At 41.7% G+C, this 13,841-nt stretch overlaps 1 protein-coding gene across 10 annotated transcripts in view; it reads right to left on the minus strand.

Moving 5' to 3' along the window:
* The window catches only part of MICAL2 (microtubule associated monooxygenase, calponin and LIM domain containing 2), a 119,563-nt gene that overhangs the window by 81,308 nt on the left and 24,414 nt on the right, over positions 1-13,841 (minus strand). The window lies entirely within an intron of this gene.

Raw genomic sequence — 13,841 nt, forward strand, 5'->3', positions numbered from 1 at the left:
GTACCTCAAAATAACACTCCACAACAATCTAGTCACAAAAAAAATCTCATCCACTATAACTGAAAGGCTTGAATTGACCTTGAAAAAAGTAAAAAAAACATTAGCTCTCAGCATTTACATGCTCAGGGAATCTACCAGCTGGTTGCAGCATGGGGGTGAGGGATGCAACAAACAGCATCCCTTGGCATAGCTAAGAGAAGACAAATCCTGTTGCAGCCCACTGCATTATCTCACTATTGTCATTCCACTCTAAAGCCCTCACTCCTCTCCTGCCCAAGCTACCAAAATATTAAATTAATCTTGGAAAATAAAGGGGTGTTAAATGATGATCTGCTCCCTGTCCTTGGGATGAAGACAGAAGCTTCAGTCATTCCAGGAATTCAAGATTTCCTCATTTCTGCCTTTCAGTTGTTCTGGAGGTGAAAAATAAGGGATTATTTTTAGCCTCCAGCTCAACAACAGTTGGACAGACAGAGGCACACCCTTTGTTGTCCTGTGGCATGTCAAGCCAGAAGCATCACTGCCACTCTTCAGTGGAAATGCACACACACACACTGGTGAAAAAACAGCAAAACCCATCTACCCAGGTTACTGAGCTGCCTTTAGCCCAACCAACATTTGGAAGTCGACGGACAGGCATGGATCATGGTCCCAGGAATGAGTAGAAAGGGGTAGCTTTCCCCCCAAACCTCAAAGCCCCCTAATCCTCACAGCCACAGGTGTCCTCAGCAGCTGTGGGCCTCCCCAGCCAGTGACAGAAGGCTCTGCCTGTAAGACACAGAGGGACAGTGCTTTGCTTTTCCATGGCAAACATTCATTTCCATAGTCAGCAGATCTGAGACTGTGACAGAACACAACTTTCACACCAGCCCAGGCCTTTGTGCAACACCCAGGGGTGCACCAAGGACTAATTTGGTGATTCCAGAGGGTCACATCCTACATGGATTTGGACAATGTTTATTGGTGAAAGGGCTTCATGTGCTGCAACACAAGAAACAACACATTTTCTGGAACAGCAGCAACCGTCCCCCTGGAAAGGCTCCAGAGAAAAATAGCTGCATAAGCAGCTAAGGCAGACAGCCACCAGGAGCTTTCTCCACCACAATGCTTTCCAGCTCATCCCCTTTACTAGATATGAAAATGCTTCTGGCAAAAATAGGACTGCTCAGAGGGACATTCCTGACTTACTGACTTACAGTTCATCTCCCATTTGCAGCCCCATATTTTATCACAAAAATCCACTGACAGCCACTGGATACAACACTGCAGCCAAATGCACCCCGAACCCACTGCACAATCAATTTAAAGTTTGAAACATCATTATGGAAGACACTGAAAAGTGAAAATCTATATGCCACTTCAGACAACATTAAAATGTCACAGGCTGAAGATTTATTTTTAATAAAAATTAATTCTTCCATCTTCTCCCCCAAGAAAGTGAGGGAGGAGGCCAAGGAGCTAATTGAACTTGACCACAAAGTTTATATAATCTTTAAAAGGGTTGTTTTCCCTCTGTTGTACTGTTGTATGAGCTCCTTATAGAATTAGCAAGGTTAAAAAATGTGCCATTTGACAGAAATAATATTGACTTATATGTATGTTAATGAGAAATCCTAACTCTCCAAAGGGTTATGTGGACACTTCTTAAATACACTACAGATAGGTCACAAAATCTACCTTAAAATATTATTAAGACTAGCTGGATCTTGCTGAACAGGCATTTTTTGAGAGTAAACATTACAGAAATACCACTGTTGGGGAAGTTCAGAGGTACCTGGGAACAGCGAGGCTAACACACCCCTAATTGCAACAAAACCCTGCATGAATGCATTAATTCAGTGCCTCACCACGAATCCACTTCTGCTTTAAATCCTTCCAGTATTTTACCCTTTGTACTCCACATGAGCACCTCAGAAATGTGCAGTTTTGTCTTCTCCCAGATCAGTGATTGGCATAAATGGAGCCACAGCTTTATTTTTTTTTTCCCCTCAAAGGCTCTGCCATGGATCTGAGGCCACCTAACACGGGGTGACTTTGGTCACAGCTCTTTCCCCAGCCCCATGCCCAGCAGCTGCTGCACTCGCAGCTGGACGCAGCACAATCCAGGGATCAGAGAATCTATCTTTACTGCCCTCCCATTTTATTGAGTCAAAATGCCAGAAGTGAAACATTAGTACATTTATTGCATTCATCTGGCTCATCTTTACTGGGATTTTTTCAGAAGATAAGCTACTGCACGGAAAAAAGTACGTGCCTTCATTATTCCTGGATGTATTTGGACACACTTGTCCATCCATCCTCTCTGTCACATGGATATATGTACTAATATTAGACCTGGGTATTAAAAAAAAAAAAAAAGCTCTTTCCACAGTTTGAAATTAAAACAATGGTATGAACGACGCCTGTAACTCATATTCTGCTATGCCACACATTAAAGAGGGGCTGTGTGCACTCAGGGTGTTAGAAAGTCAAGAATGCCTTCCATGATGCATCAGAGCTGCCAGGACTTTGGAGCTTTTCTGAAGAACTTTCTCAGGTGGTATTTGTTGTATTTAAATCTGGTGACTTGATCTCAGATCTTTTAGAACAATTTGCAAAAACACTTCTTGAAAAAATTGTAATTGACAGTCATAATGCAGCAAAGTATGCCTGGAAATTTCATGTTGCTCTGCACTAGTTACAGTTATTCAAAAAACCTAGACATTACTAACAAAAAAATGTTACACTCATTTCAGTAAACATATCCCCTAGAAACCAGGCAAGTGCTTTAATCCAAAAATCTCCTCAAATAAAGCATAAAATAAGCCTTCCAACATCCTTAGGAATTAAGTGTGTTTGCTGTTTTCTTACCTGCCTTTCATTGTAACTAAAACACAGGGAAGAAAAAAAACAAGCCCACACCCAAAGCCCAGAAGAGATTGCTTTCTTTTCTTTTTTTTTTTGGCCAGCTGCTTAAACAATCAAAAGGAAAACAAGATAAACCTTGCAGAAAGAATGTTGCCTGACTATCTCAGCCATGAACATGGCTGGCAGCCTGTAAGTACCTGGCCAGTCACACTGAGATAGTGCTCTGAGGCTACAATTAAAAACTTAGCAAAAAGAGCCCAAAACAAAACCACGGAACAAAGAATTCATCCAGAAGCAAAGAACTGATGGAGAGAGATAAAGCAATAAAGGCATCAAGAGCCTCACCTCTGAGCACAGCAGAGACCAAGCCATGAGTCTTGGAAGCTTTGTGAACAGTGATACAGAGAAAATGGTTCATCCTCTACATGGTTTCCAGGGACAGGGGCTTTGCTGGGCAACCAGCAGAGTGTACCCAGAGGAAAGGATTTCTCATGCTCTACAGCATCTAAAGCATGCAGGCAGGTTGGTCAACAACCATGGCTTTATTGCAGCAAGAGCTTGGTAACACATTTTAAAAATACACCCCCATTCCTCCAGTCTGGCCCATCTACAGAGAAACCTGGAACTTTTAACCAAGCATCACAAGAGTCTAATAAACAAGCTGAGCTTCCATGTGGGAATTGGCTTTTCAACTAAATAGTGAGTTAGCTTACTTTGAGGGTATTTCACAGAATATTTTAAATTACGTTCTAAAATTCATTTTTCTATTAGGTGAATTGTTAACAAACACTCATTAAAGATGTGGCTTTGAGAAACCAGTCCTGAGTAAATGAGCTCATATAGAAATAGACATCAGGTCTGAGTCAGAATCCAGATTTTAATTTTTTTTATTTATTTATTTTTAAAGATGTTAATAATTTAATCCCATAATTCCTAACTGTCCTAAACAGTGTACATCAGCTACAGACAAGCTCAAAATGCAATACAGTACCAGAAGGCAACAGTTCTGGGCTCTTGGAGTCTTTTTTTTTTTTGCAGCTCAGCATGCAGCCTTCAAAGTCACTGAATTTCCACTGCTAGCACTGAAAGACATTTAACTAGTAAATCTAAATACAGCTCCAAAAAGAGTGATAATCTGACTTTTTTCTAGTTTAACTGGTCCCTTGCACAAACCAGTTTACCACAGGTAGACAATGCCTTTACTTTTGACAGTTTTTCTTAAAATTTGAGAACACTAGGAATTACCAACCAGCACCTCTTAGTTAACACAGCATTCAAAAGTGCCAGCAAGGAAGATGGACTTGAATTGTTCAAACAACCAGAATTAAATATATTTACCTTTAGCATATTTTTTAAGAAGGCTTCTGATAGCAGGGAAAGTTAACAGCAGTCACAGAACCTACAAACCAGGCTGCTGGCAGCACATCACAAAGTGAAAGTTAAATTTCAGCATCTCTAGTTCTTATTTCCAAAACCTTTTTTGGCTGAAAACAAGGGTGGTACATAGTAGCCCTTATTACTAAGGGAAAGAGTCTCAAAAATGAAATATAAAATACTGAAAAAATATAAAAATAAGTATGCTTCAAAAAGAGAGGCAGAGAGCTGGAGACAAACTTCGGCAGCAAATTGCACATCACGAGGTGCAAAATCTCTTTTACACCAACATCCGACACAACAGAAGGGAGATAAACATACACAGAAGACCAGTGTTTATTTACACGTATTAATGAGTCTGTTTTCGCATTCCAGGCAGGGTGAAATGCAGATGGAGGCAGCTGCCTCAACAGCACTGGCCACGCTTGTTCTGCCACTACCAGAGCTGAATCTGGGCTGACAGGCAGTGAACTTCCTAGCCCAGGTGCCTTCAGGCAGGCAGGGCATGCAGAACCAAGCAGGGACCAGACCCAGCAGCAGTCCCACCAGCCAGGAATGGCTTCCTACCCTATCCCATTTTTTCCCACCTTGCTAAAGCACAAGTAAGAGAAAACGCAGGGAGAAGAAACCCGAGAGAAATGTCTTTGCCTTCCACCAAGCACTTGCTGATCTGCATAACTTGTAATTACTACTTTGGGTGTGTAGTCCTTGGCAGGAAGCTCACTGCCATCTCCTGCAATGTTTTCTAATCTGAGTCGCAATTTACCCCGGAGCAGTTATTTTATCTGAATTGTAAATCCTGCAAGAATGGCAGGCAGAGTGCAGGCAGGACGGGACTGGGAGGAAGGAACGCTTGCTGTTGCACAGGTCCTTTCAGAGCTGCCTTCCAAAGGGGCAGGAGAAAGAAACAACACAAGGCTAAGTCCCAGCATGGCAGAACCACATGGTTTCTGCTCAGACAGTATCTCAGCCAGATGAACAAACCCAGAGAGTGGTGCAAGACAAGTCAGGCAGTGTCTCTTGGCTGCTTTGTCAATTAGAAACAGTGCGTCCTTGGAAAAACACGAGCTGCTCTTCAGGAGCAGCAAATGTCCAGGGCAAAACGCAAACTTTGAAAAGCTAATCAGAACTTGATCTATCAGCATCAGCAAGACCACAAGACACAGAAGGTGAAATGCCACAGCAGTTCTGGTTGTGCTCCAAGCAGCCTCATGGTGCTCCCCACCATGGGAAGGCCCAACTTCCCTAGCACAGATGGGGTGAAGGTATTGAAGCCTCTTCTGCAGAGCTCTGACCATTCCTGCTGCTCTGCTCTGGACTTGCTCCAGTTTATCTGCCAGAATATTTTAGCTAGGGTTTCATCTGCACCAAGGAGGTAGCTGGATGTGTGGGTCCTCACTAGCACCAGATCATTTTCTGCAGCATATTCCAAATTTTTTCTGAGAAGGTTCATCATCTCCTTGTAGCTTCTAGCAACTTTACCCTGTTGATCTCAGGTTAAGACACAAATATCCTAGAGACATGAGATAGCAAACAGTTTGCAGAAAGCTGACTGTTTGTAGAAACAAACTATTTAAGTGCAAACTTGTTAGGGAATGTGGAAATTTCAAGAACTGTCTGACAAAAATAATTCCCCTTTAATCAGTGTAGCAGAGTAAATAAAGCAAAATAAACTGGTTTCAAGGGCATTAAAAGGGAATTTCTATTTTTTCTTTTCAACAGATACCAGATAAACTTCTTTTTTTCACCATGAATACCATCAATATTATGGCTTTTTAGAGAGAAGCCATAGAACCAAATAGAAATTTTCTCGATTGCTTATGAAAATAATCTTCTACAAATATATTTTACATTTTCTCTTCTTATATAGCATCTTAGAACTGTGGTATTTTGCATTCTAAGTAAAGAGTATTCATAGCTATCTGCACTGAGGCCTTAACAGCAGATAATGCAGAATTTTGTTTGTCAGCAGAAAGAGAGTAACCACATCCCCAAAACCCTGTTCTCAGGGCAGACATGGGAACCTCAGGAAGGACCTCAGCTACAGGAGACAGGAAATTGCCTTATTGTCTGAAATCTGGGGTTTAGCAGCCAAGTGCTTAATCACTTCTTGGTAGCAAAAGTTATGCATTTCCTCACTTATCAGTACACAAACATTACCAGAGCGAAGCTGGAAGCACAGCTAATAACAAACTCCTAACGACCACATTTGGCACCAACCCCATAACAACCACAAGGGTCTCTTGGAAGGCAGGAGAAAGACCTGAGCCAGGCAAAGCATCCTGCCCTGGAGCTCCCCTTGCCCTCCACAGCAGCCTTGCTTGTTGGAACTCAAAATGTCTCTCAGACATTTTTAGAGGTTCCAGGCCTTGGTCAGAAGCATTTTAGACCCTGGCAGACAGCTGGAAACAGCTGTGATTTTGAGTTTAAGCCATAGAATGAGTTACCAACTTTGGAGGTGGAACAAGCAGTCACAAAAGGTTAGATAGTATAGTAAATGTAGTTACAAAACAGAGGGGAAATTTTTTTAGTATTGTACAGGGGGGTTTTAACACTTGTACAGAAGGGGTTTTTACTTTGTCCATGGGGGTCAGAAGTTCTAAAATAGAAGAAAGTGGGCTGATCCTGTTCTTCCTCCTTCTTCTTCCTTGCCTCCATGTTCTTGGTGATGTTGGCACTCACAGATTAGTTTAGAGTAGAAAAGCACTTTATAATATAGGTAATAAGTATTGAGAGAAAACTATAAACATGTAATATGTAATATATCATATAAAAGACAGCAACAGCCCTGGGTGGGGAGAGAAGAAGAAGACACCAGACAGAGAGGATGTCAGGGTGTGTGTGAGCCTCTGCCCAGGCCGCTGACCAAGCAGCCGCAGCCTGAGAAGACAATCTTTTAGATAACCAACAATAAACTGCCTTAAATCCAAACAGCAAGAGCCTGTGCAGTTTTTCTTTAAAAGCACGAGTTAAAAAAAAAAAAATTCACCACCACATGAGACCCCAGAGTAAGGCTGAGGTTCCCACACTTGCTGGTGGATGGACACAGCCCAGCTGCTTCAAAGAACCAAACCCCAAAGCCCTACAGAGCCAGGGCCATGGGCACACACCCCGTTAGAACCTTTTGTTTCATTCAGACCTAATTAAGCCACTTGCGGTGACAATAGTGGTGGTTTGTGTGAAAGTAACTGTGTGTCACTCCCTGTGGGAATCTTCATAAAATATCTAGGAAATCAGGTCAGGGTGGGACAGTTCCCTTCTCTCGATTACTTGCAAAGCCATTAAGTCAGGGACAGAGAAACAGCAGGATTCTGTTAAAATACAGATGTAAAGCTACTGTTACCTTCCAAGCCAAAAAAATTAAATTCCACATGCCTAAAAAGTCTTATCTAGCCTGTCTGATTGCTCTGTTTTGGCCAGGCTTTACTGCTTTTCATGACTGATAAAGATGAAAAAACTGTGTTTGTGGAAGTGTCTCCAGGATAATGAAAATAAAGTGATTTCATTACCAAATCACATGCCAAACATTTGCTTTTGCTGATGTAATTTGGCCCAATCTCAGTTTAAAACACATCACAAAGAGTCAAATACTTTGTTTCAATTTCAAAGAACTGTCTGCTGTATGTCCTGTCACCACCCCAGCTTCTCCCTATCCCCTCTCTAAAAATCCTTGGAGAAATGAAAGCAAACAACTGTGGTTTCACTACATGTTCATAGGTGATTTACTGCTTCTCCATGCATCTCAAGAAAATCTTCCTCGCCACTCATCCCCATTAGTCCCATATTTTTTATAGCTTTGAAATAGAAGTTTCTTATTAAAAACCTTAAAAATAAATCTACAGTGGAAATCGAGTACAAAGCTTTAGAATCCCTGTTCTAAAAGGCAAAAGCAAAGAAGCACCAATATCAAGATAAACAGCTTGTCTTTCAAGTATACCAAACATACATAGGTGCCACTTAAAATGTCAGTAGAACATGCGGCCTTCAATATTCCCCAAAACCTCGACAGCTTCTGGATTCTACTATCCAAGCACTGTTTGTTTGTTTGCTTAAAGGAAAAAAAAGCATAAAGACACAAAGCAGCTGAATGCCTCTTTGTAAAAAGCCACAACCTTTCACTCAGCTTCCTAACTTGGCAGTCATCTTCTGGCTGACTAGTTCAAGTTTTGTGGACTTCACAGGAATGCCTTTTTATTAAAATAAGCAAGCTAGCAACACTATCTAATATATCTGCAACAAGTTTTGTGTGTTCGTTATAAACCCTGATTATCAGGTTTGAAAATCTCCCCATTCCAATAATTATTTTGAAGAATTTGTAAATCCAGCAAAAGGGATTGGTATTTACTCTTTATAAGAGTAAAGAGGTTAAAGTTTTCATTATAATATGGATATTTTTTCCACTGGAGCATAACTGCCTTTGCCTTCTTTCATCTTACAATTCAGTTACTCAATTAAAAACAAAATGTTTGCCTTGAGGGATGCAATCAGTCAGGTCAGTCGAACACTCAAACTCACTGGCTTCTGTACTAGTATGTACAGCACTGGAGAAGCCTGGCTGAAAATTCCTGTTGCCTCTGAAGGATCGAGAAATGCCAGCACTTAGGAAGGAAATTTGGCCACTTTACCTGCAGGTCCATACATGCTGGATGATTTGCTTAATTAATCGACAAGTATCTGCTTAGCACCACAGAGGAAGGTGGGAAGAGGAAGACATATGGAACCCTGTGGGAATCCAGGGCTTCCCTCTGGCTGCCCTGGCAGGTCTGGGACCCTGGCAGGGGTCAGGAACCCCCCTGGACAGAGCCCCCAGAGACACTGGCTGTGATCTCTGTCCATAGAAAAGAGTTTTCAATCTTATAGGATGAATTACAAGCTCTGAGTGTTTGATATGAGTAATAATTAAGTGTGGCACGGGTGCAAAAGTAAAATTTTAGGATTCTAGATGAGGGGTCCAAAGGGATCAAGATGGAGGAAATTGGGCGTGCCTTGTCCTTTTTCTCCTTCTTCATGCCCTTCATGTTTCACTGTGGTGTTGGCATTTTTCTGTTGGTTCAGGCTGGGGACACACTGTCCAATGTAGGTGACAGATATTGGCACGTTATTGTAAATCCAGCCCAGGGAGTTTCTAGTATTTAATGTTTGTAACATCCCACTGAGGGCAGAGCCCCACACGCTGCCCTGCAGGACAGAGCTGGGCAGGGCAGCAGAACATGTGAGAGATAAACAGAATAAACAACCTGGAAACCAGCAAAGACCAATTATGGCTTCTGCTTTGGCAGGGGGCTGAGAGACAGAGACTTTCTACAATCTCAGGGTCATCAATACCACAGATTATGACAGAACCCAGCCTACCTGATTTACCACGAGGGGCAAGGTTGCAGAATGGGATGTTTGTAAACAACTGAGGACTGGAAGGAAGGCACTTTGTACCTTCAACAAGCAGAGAGACCTGGCACCCTCTGCCCATCCTATCCATCACCCTATGGCTACGGAACATGGCAACACCCAGTGACACCAGGAGCTCCTTTCCCTTTCTCAGCTCTGTGGGAAGGACAGCACCAGAATAGTAGGTTTGTCAACTCCCAAGGCATTCATTTGGCAGTCTTTAGAAAATGAGACAATGTGAAAAGGATTGGAAGGGGTTTACAGATAAAGGCCATCCCCCATTTTATTGATCATGCGTACACCAGTGTGGTTAGAACAGGGAGACACGGCTCAGGTTCAGTCAGAAAACCTCCAAGCCCAGTTCTGACCCAGGGCTCCTCCTCTGCTGACCCAGCTCCCCTGAAACCACAGGCTCTCTGTACTGCTGTGCTGGATAAAGCATCACCATGGAGCCCTCTCTGCACCAGGGACACTGATGCCCCTGAGTCCCAGCCAGACTGACAGCACAGGACAGTACCAAAAGAGCCACTCCATCCCTATGCAAGTCCTAGAAACATTCCTAAAAACAATTTTAGAGTCATTCTCTTGCAATAAGTCTCAACAGGAGGTTTTGGAAGGAAACCTCATCTATTGTAAAACAAGATTTGAAAGGCCGAGTTGAGGAATGAGTAGAAGAGAGGCATACGAGGACCACATTTAGTGGTGAACAGAGTGGTACTGGGTTAACCAACTGGACTCAATCTTAGAGGCCTTTTCCAACCTGAATATGATAGACTTCAAAATAATTGAATTCGTTTTTTTAGGATTTTATACAATTCCATCTACACATATGACTACAAATGCACATATGTATGGTTTTAAATGCACAGCTTTCAAAACTTCTTAGCTTAATTTTATTTATCCTTGCTTTATGCTAATATTGTTCAGCCTCAAAACAGCAGCTCAGGCTGTACAAGTCTCCCACCCAGGAACTGTGCCCAAGGTGGGGTCCAAAATACAGACAATGCCCAGAAGACCAAAGCTGTGCCCGGGAATTTGTCCCTCTCCCACTGGGGAGTTTTGTACCAAAACTGGAATATCCAGAGAGAAATGCCAGAGTCTACCGAAGCAGCTGATAATTACACAGTAGCACTTTAAGCAAAGTTTTCTTAGTTCTCAAGTGTAAGCATGTATTTTGCAAAAACAGCATGCACCTTTGAAGGGGAAGGCAACACCACATTTGCATGCTTCAGAGAACCAACACCCCCTCTCAGAATAAGCCTGGGATGTTTCCATGTGCAGAAATCTCTGCTCCCCTGAAACATGGGAGACCCTGAATTTCGGGTGCACAGCATGAGCCAAGTGCTACCCCCTGATAAATATTCATACCTATCTCAAACATCAGTGGGAACCTCGTTTATATGGGCATGCACATATTCATATGATTTACACAGGTAAACAAAGTAAATGTAAATCAAGTGCAAGTAATGAATATACTAACACTAGCTGTTACAGATACTCATTTATAACATCATTGCATGATGTTTTGCATGTTCAAAAATTTAGACTGATTTTAAACTGGTAACATAGGCAACATGCATTAAACCTTTAATGTTCTTCAATTGTCCAGCTTCATTCCCCAAAGAAACAAATAACCACTTCAGAGTCCAACCATGCTCCTCTGCATTAATTAGTATAAGATGAACACCAGAGAGAAATTTCATCAGCATAAAAAAAATGTGCTTTTTCTGCACATATTTGCAAAAAGCACAGTGTGATATCTACAGTTTTGCCTGGTTAGTACAGACTTGTGTTTCTCTTTAAGGCTGGTGAACTAGGCAGGTGCTAGCTCCAGAAACAAATTTTGAACAGGATTCTATCCCAACTTAGAAGACCAAGACTGAAGGAAGTTTATGTTTTGTGAAGATTTAACACTGATACAGGCAGACTCCTACAGTTTCAGAAAGTTAATTTCTGCCCCAGTTCTGTGCATGTCTTTTACAGCACTCTGGTGTTATTTTGGGTTGGGTTGGTTTTGGTTTTTTTGGGTTTTTTTCTATAAAGAATTTAGGGAAAATAATGTCCCCAGTAAAACAACTCTGAAATAGCAGTGGGTTTGAACTTCTTGAAAATTGCTCAACCAGTTTTGAGCAATTCATCCAGCTTAAAATTGTATCATTGTACAAACTTTGAAAGCCATATTTGGCAGTGTTCTTCAAGAACAGTTAAGACACAGGATTATTGTTATTTAGCTGGAGTGGAACGTTCTGTATGTATAAAATTTGTGTATATTGCAATGATTAACTTAAGTGTGGCTGAAGAGTTTAGAAGCATGAAAATCAAGTACAGTGTTCAGGTCGTAAAATACCATGTGAAAAAAAACCAAAACAACGGTTTTGGGATGAGGCAGCAGATTTTCATTTTGTTTAAAAAACCCCAAAACCAACAACAAATAAAACAAACAAACAAAAATAAAGCACCAATATGAGTCATGTAGAACCCAAGTGAATCTTCTTTATCTCCTCCAAAGATTGGGAAGATTGCAAAGCTGTATCTAAGAACGGGGAGCTGCAGGCTCAGCTACAGCATTCAAGGCCAGAACCTCATTTAAAGCCTTGAAGTCATATATATATATATATATATATATCTTTTTTAAATTATGCCTACTAGCAAATTTGGCTCTGTTTACAGAACTTCAACTGCAAAAATCCACTTAGCTTGTTGCTGAAGTTGTGATCCTGCTTTAACAAGTAGGGTTTTTACCTGGGGCAGATCTGCCCAAGCAGTCCCCACGGAGGCGAGCACTGGGCACGGCTGCCAGGATGCAGCTGTGAACTCCTGCTCCACCACTGCAAGCAGCACTGGCACAGCACACAATAGGAAAGAAAGCTAAAATCACCATTTGGACTGGAGGTAAAGGGTGCTGTGCATAACCTCTCTGCACTGGCTGGGCTGCCAGCATTTCTGAGAACCCCTTATCGGTGAGTGGGGTCAGGGTCCCCACTCCTCTCCCAGCACAGCAGCCTCCCGTGCTGCAGGGACAGGCACAGATAGCTCCACAGCAGCCTGTGATTCACACCCCAGGAATGTTTGGTAGATATCCCCACCGAGCCCACTGACTGTGGCTGCTCATTCCCAGCAATCTGAAGATTCATGTTTCTCTCGTTAAATCAGCGATGACACACTGAAGTGCAGGTCTGGGCAGGGGCCAGGTTCATGATGAACATCTCCAAGTATTTCACAGAATATCTATACCCACACTCTTCACATGCAGACATTCTACAGCCATTTGCGAGTTGGTTGTATGTGCATCATAGAAATGTCCATCAGTTTCTGCAAATACTTACACCATGCCACTAAAAATAAATCTTTAATCTCAAGGGGCAATAATACCATACTTTCAACACTGTGAAAGGTATTGATTAACTTCCTCCTTGGCAACATTGTAAAGCATTGCACAGCCTATGTATTTTATGTACCAACCCATTTCTATGAGTCTTCTCACAAAATAAAAATTAATCACTTTTTTTAGGAAGTTTACAGAACAAAGCCTTGGTTTTGTAATGTCACCATTTGAGAGGAGACTTCGTTTTTACATTTCACGTGGGTCTTAAAACTCCTTTTTTGTGTTGCAAACACTTCCTCAAACTTACCACCATGGAAATTTGGACCTGGTATGTGTATGGAATATTTCCTATAATTTGCTAATCATCAGACACTTTCTCATTCCTTCCCTTTCCTGTTTTCATCACAAAGATGCTCCATGACATAATGTTCAAAGACTTTTCCAAAGAACAAAAAGGGAGGAAGGAAGCACAGGTCAAAAAGGGAAATGAAGGGAAAAAGGAGAGGAGAAAAATTGAGCCTGCCAGGAACACAGTGCAAATAGCTGTAACGACACTCCTTTACTAAATAAAACTATACTAAGGACCCTTATGACCTTTAAATACATTAACAATCATTGGGAGCTTATGAAAAGTGAATAAAATCAGAGAACTCTCTATGTACTGAAGGGAACTTGGTGTTCTTCTCACTCATGCTTTTGAGAAGTTTCAGTCAATGATGCAAACCAGAAGAAAGAAGCTTTCAACACTGCCTATCTACTGAGTCCATGAAGGAACACTTCAGTAATAGTTTTAATTAAAATGCCCTCCACATTTTGGTGTCTAGTTATACCCCAGTATGCCACTCTTCTCTGTTCTACCTCTATACAGTCAAGTAGCTCCTTAAAAATTACCCTTCTTGGGGCAACATTT

This window comes from Lonchura striata, chromosome 5 (genome assembly GCF_050655825.1).
Source record: "Lonchura striata isolate lonStrDom1 chromosome 5, ASM5065582v1, whole genome shotgun sequence".
Lineage (NCBI taxonomy): Eukaryota > Metazoa > Chordata > Aves > Passeriformes > Estrildidae > Lonchura > Lonchura striata.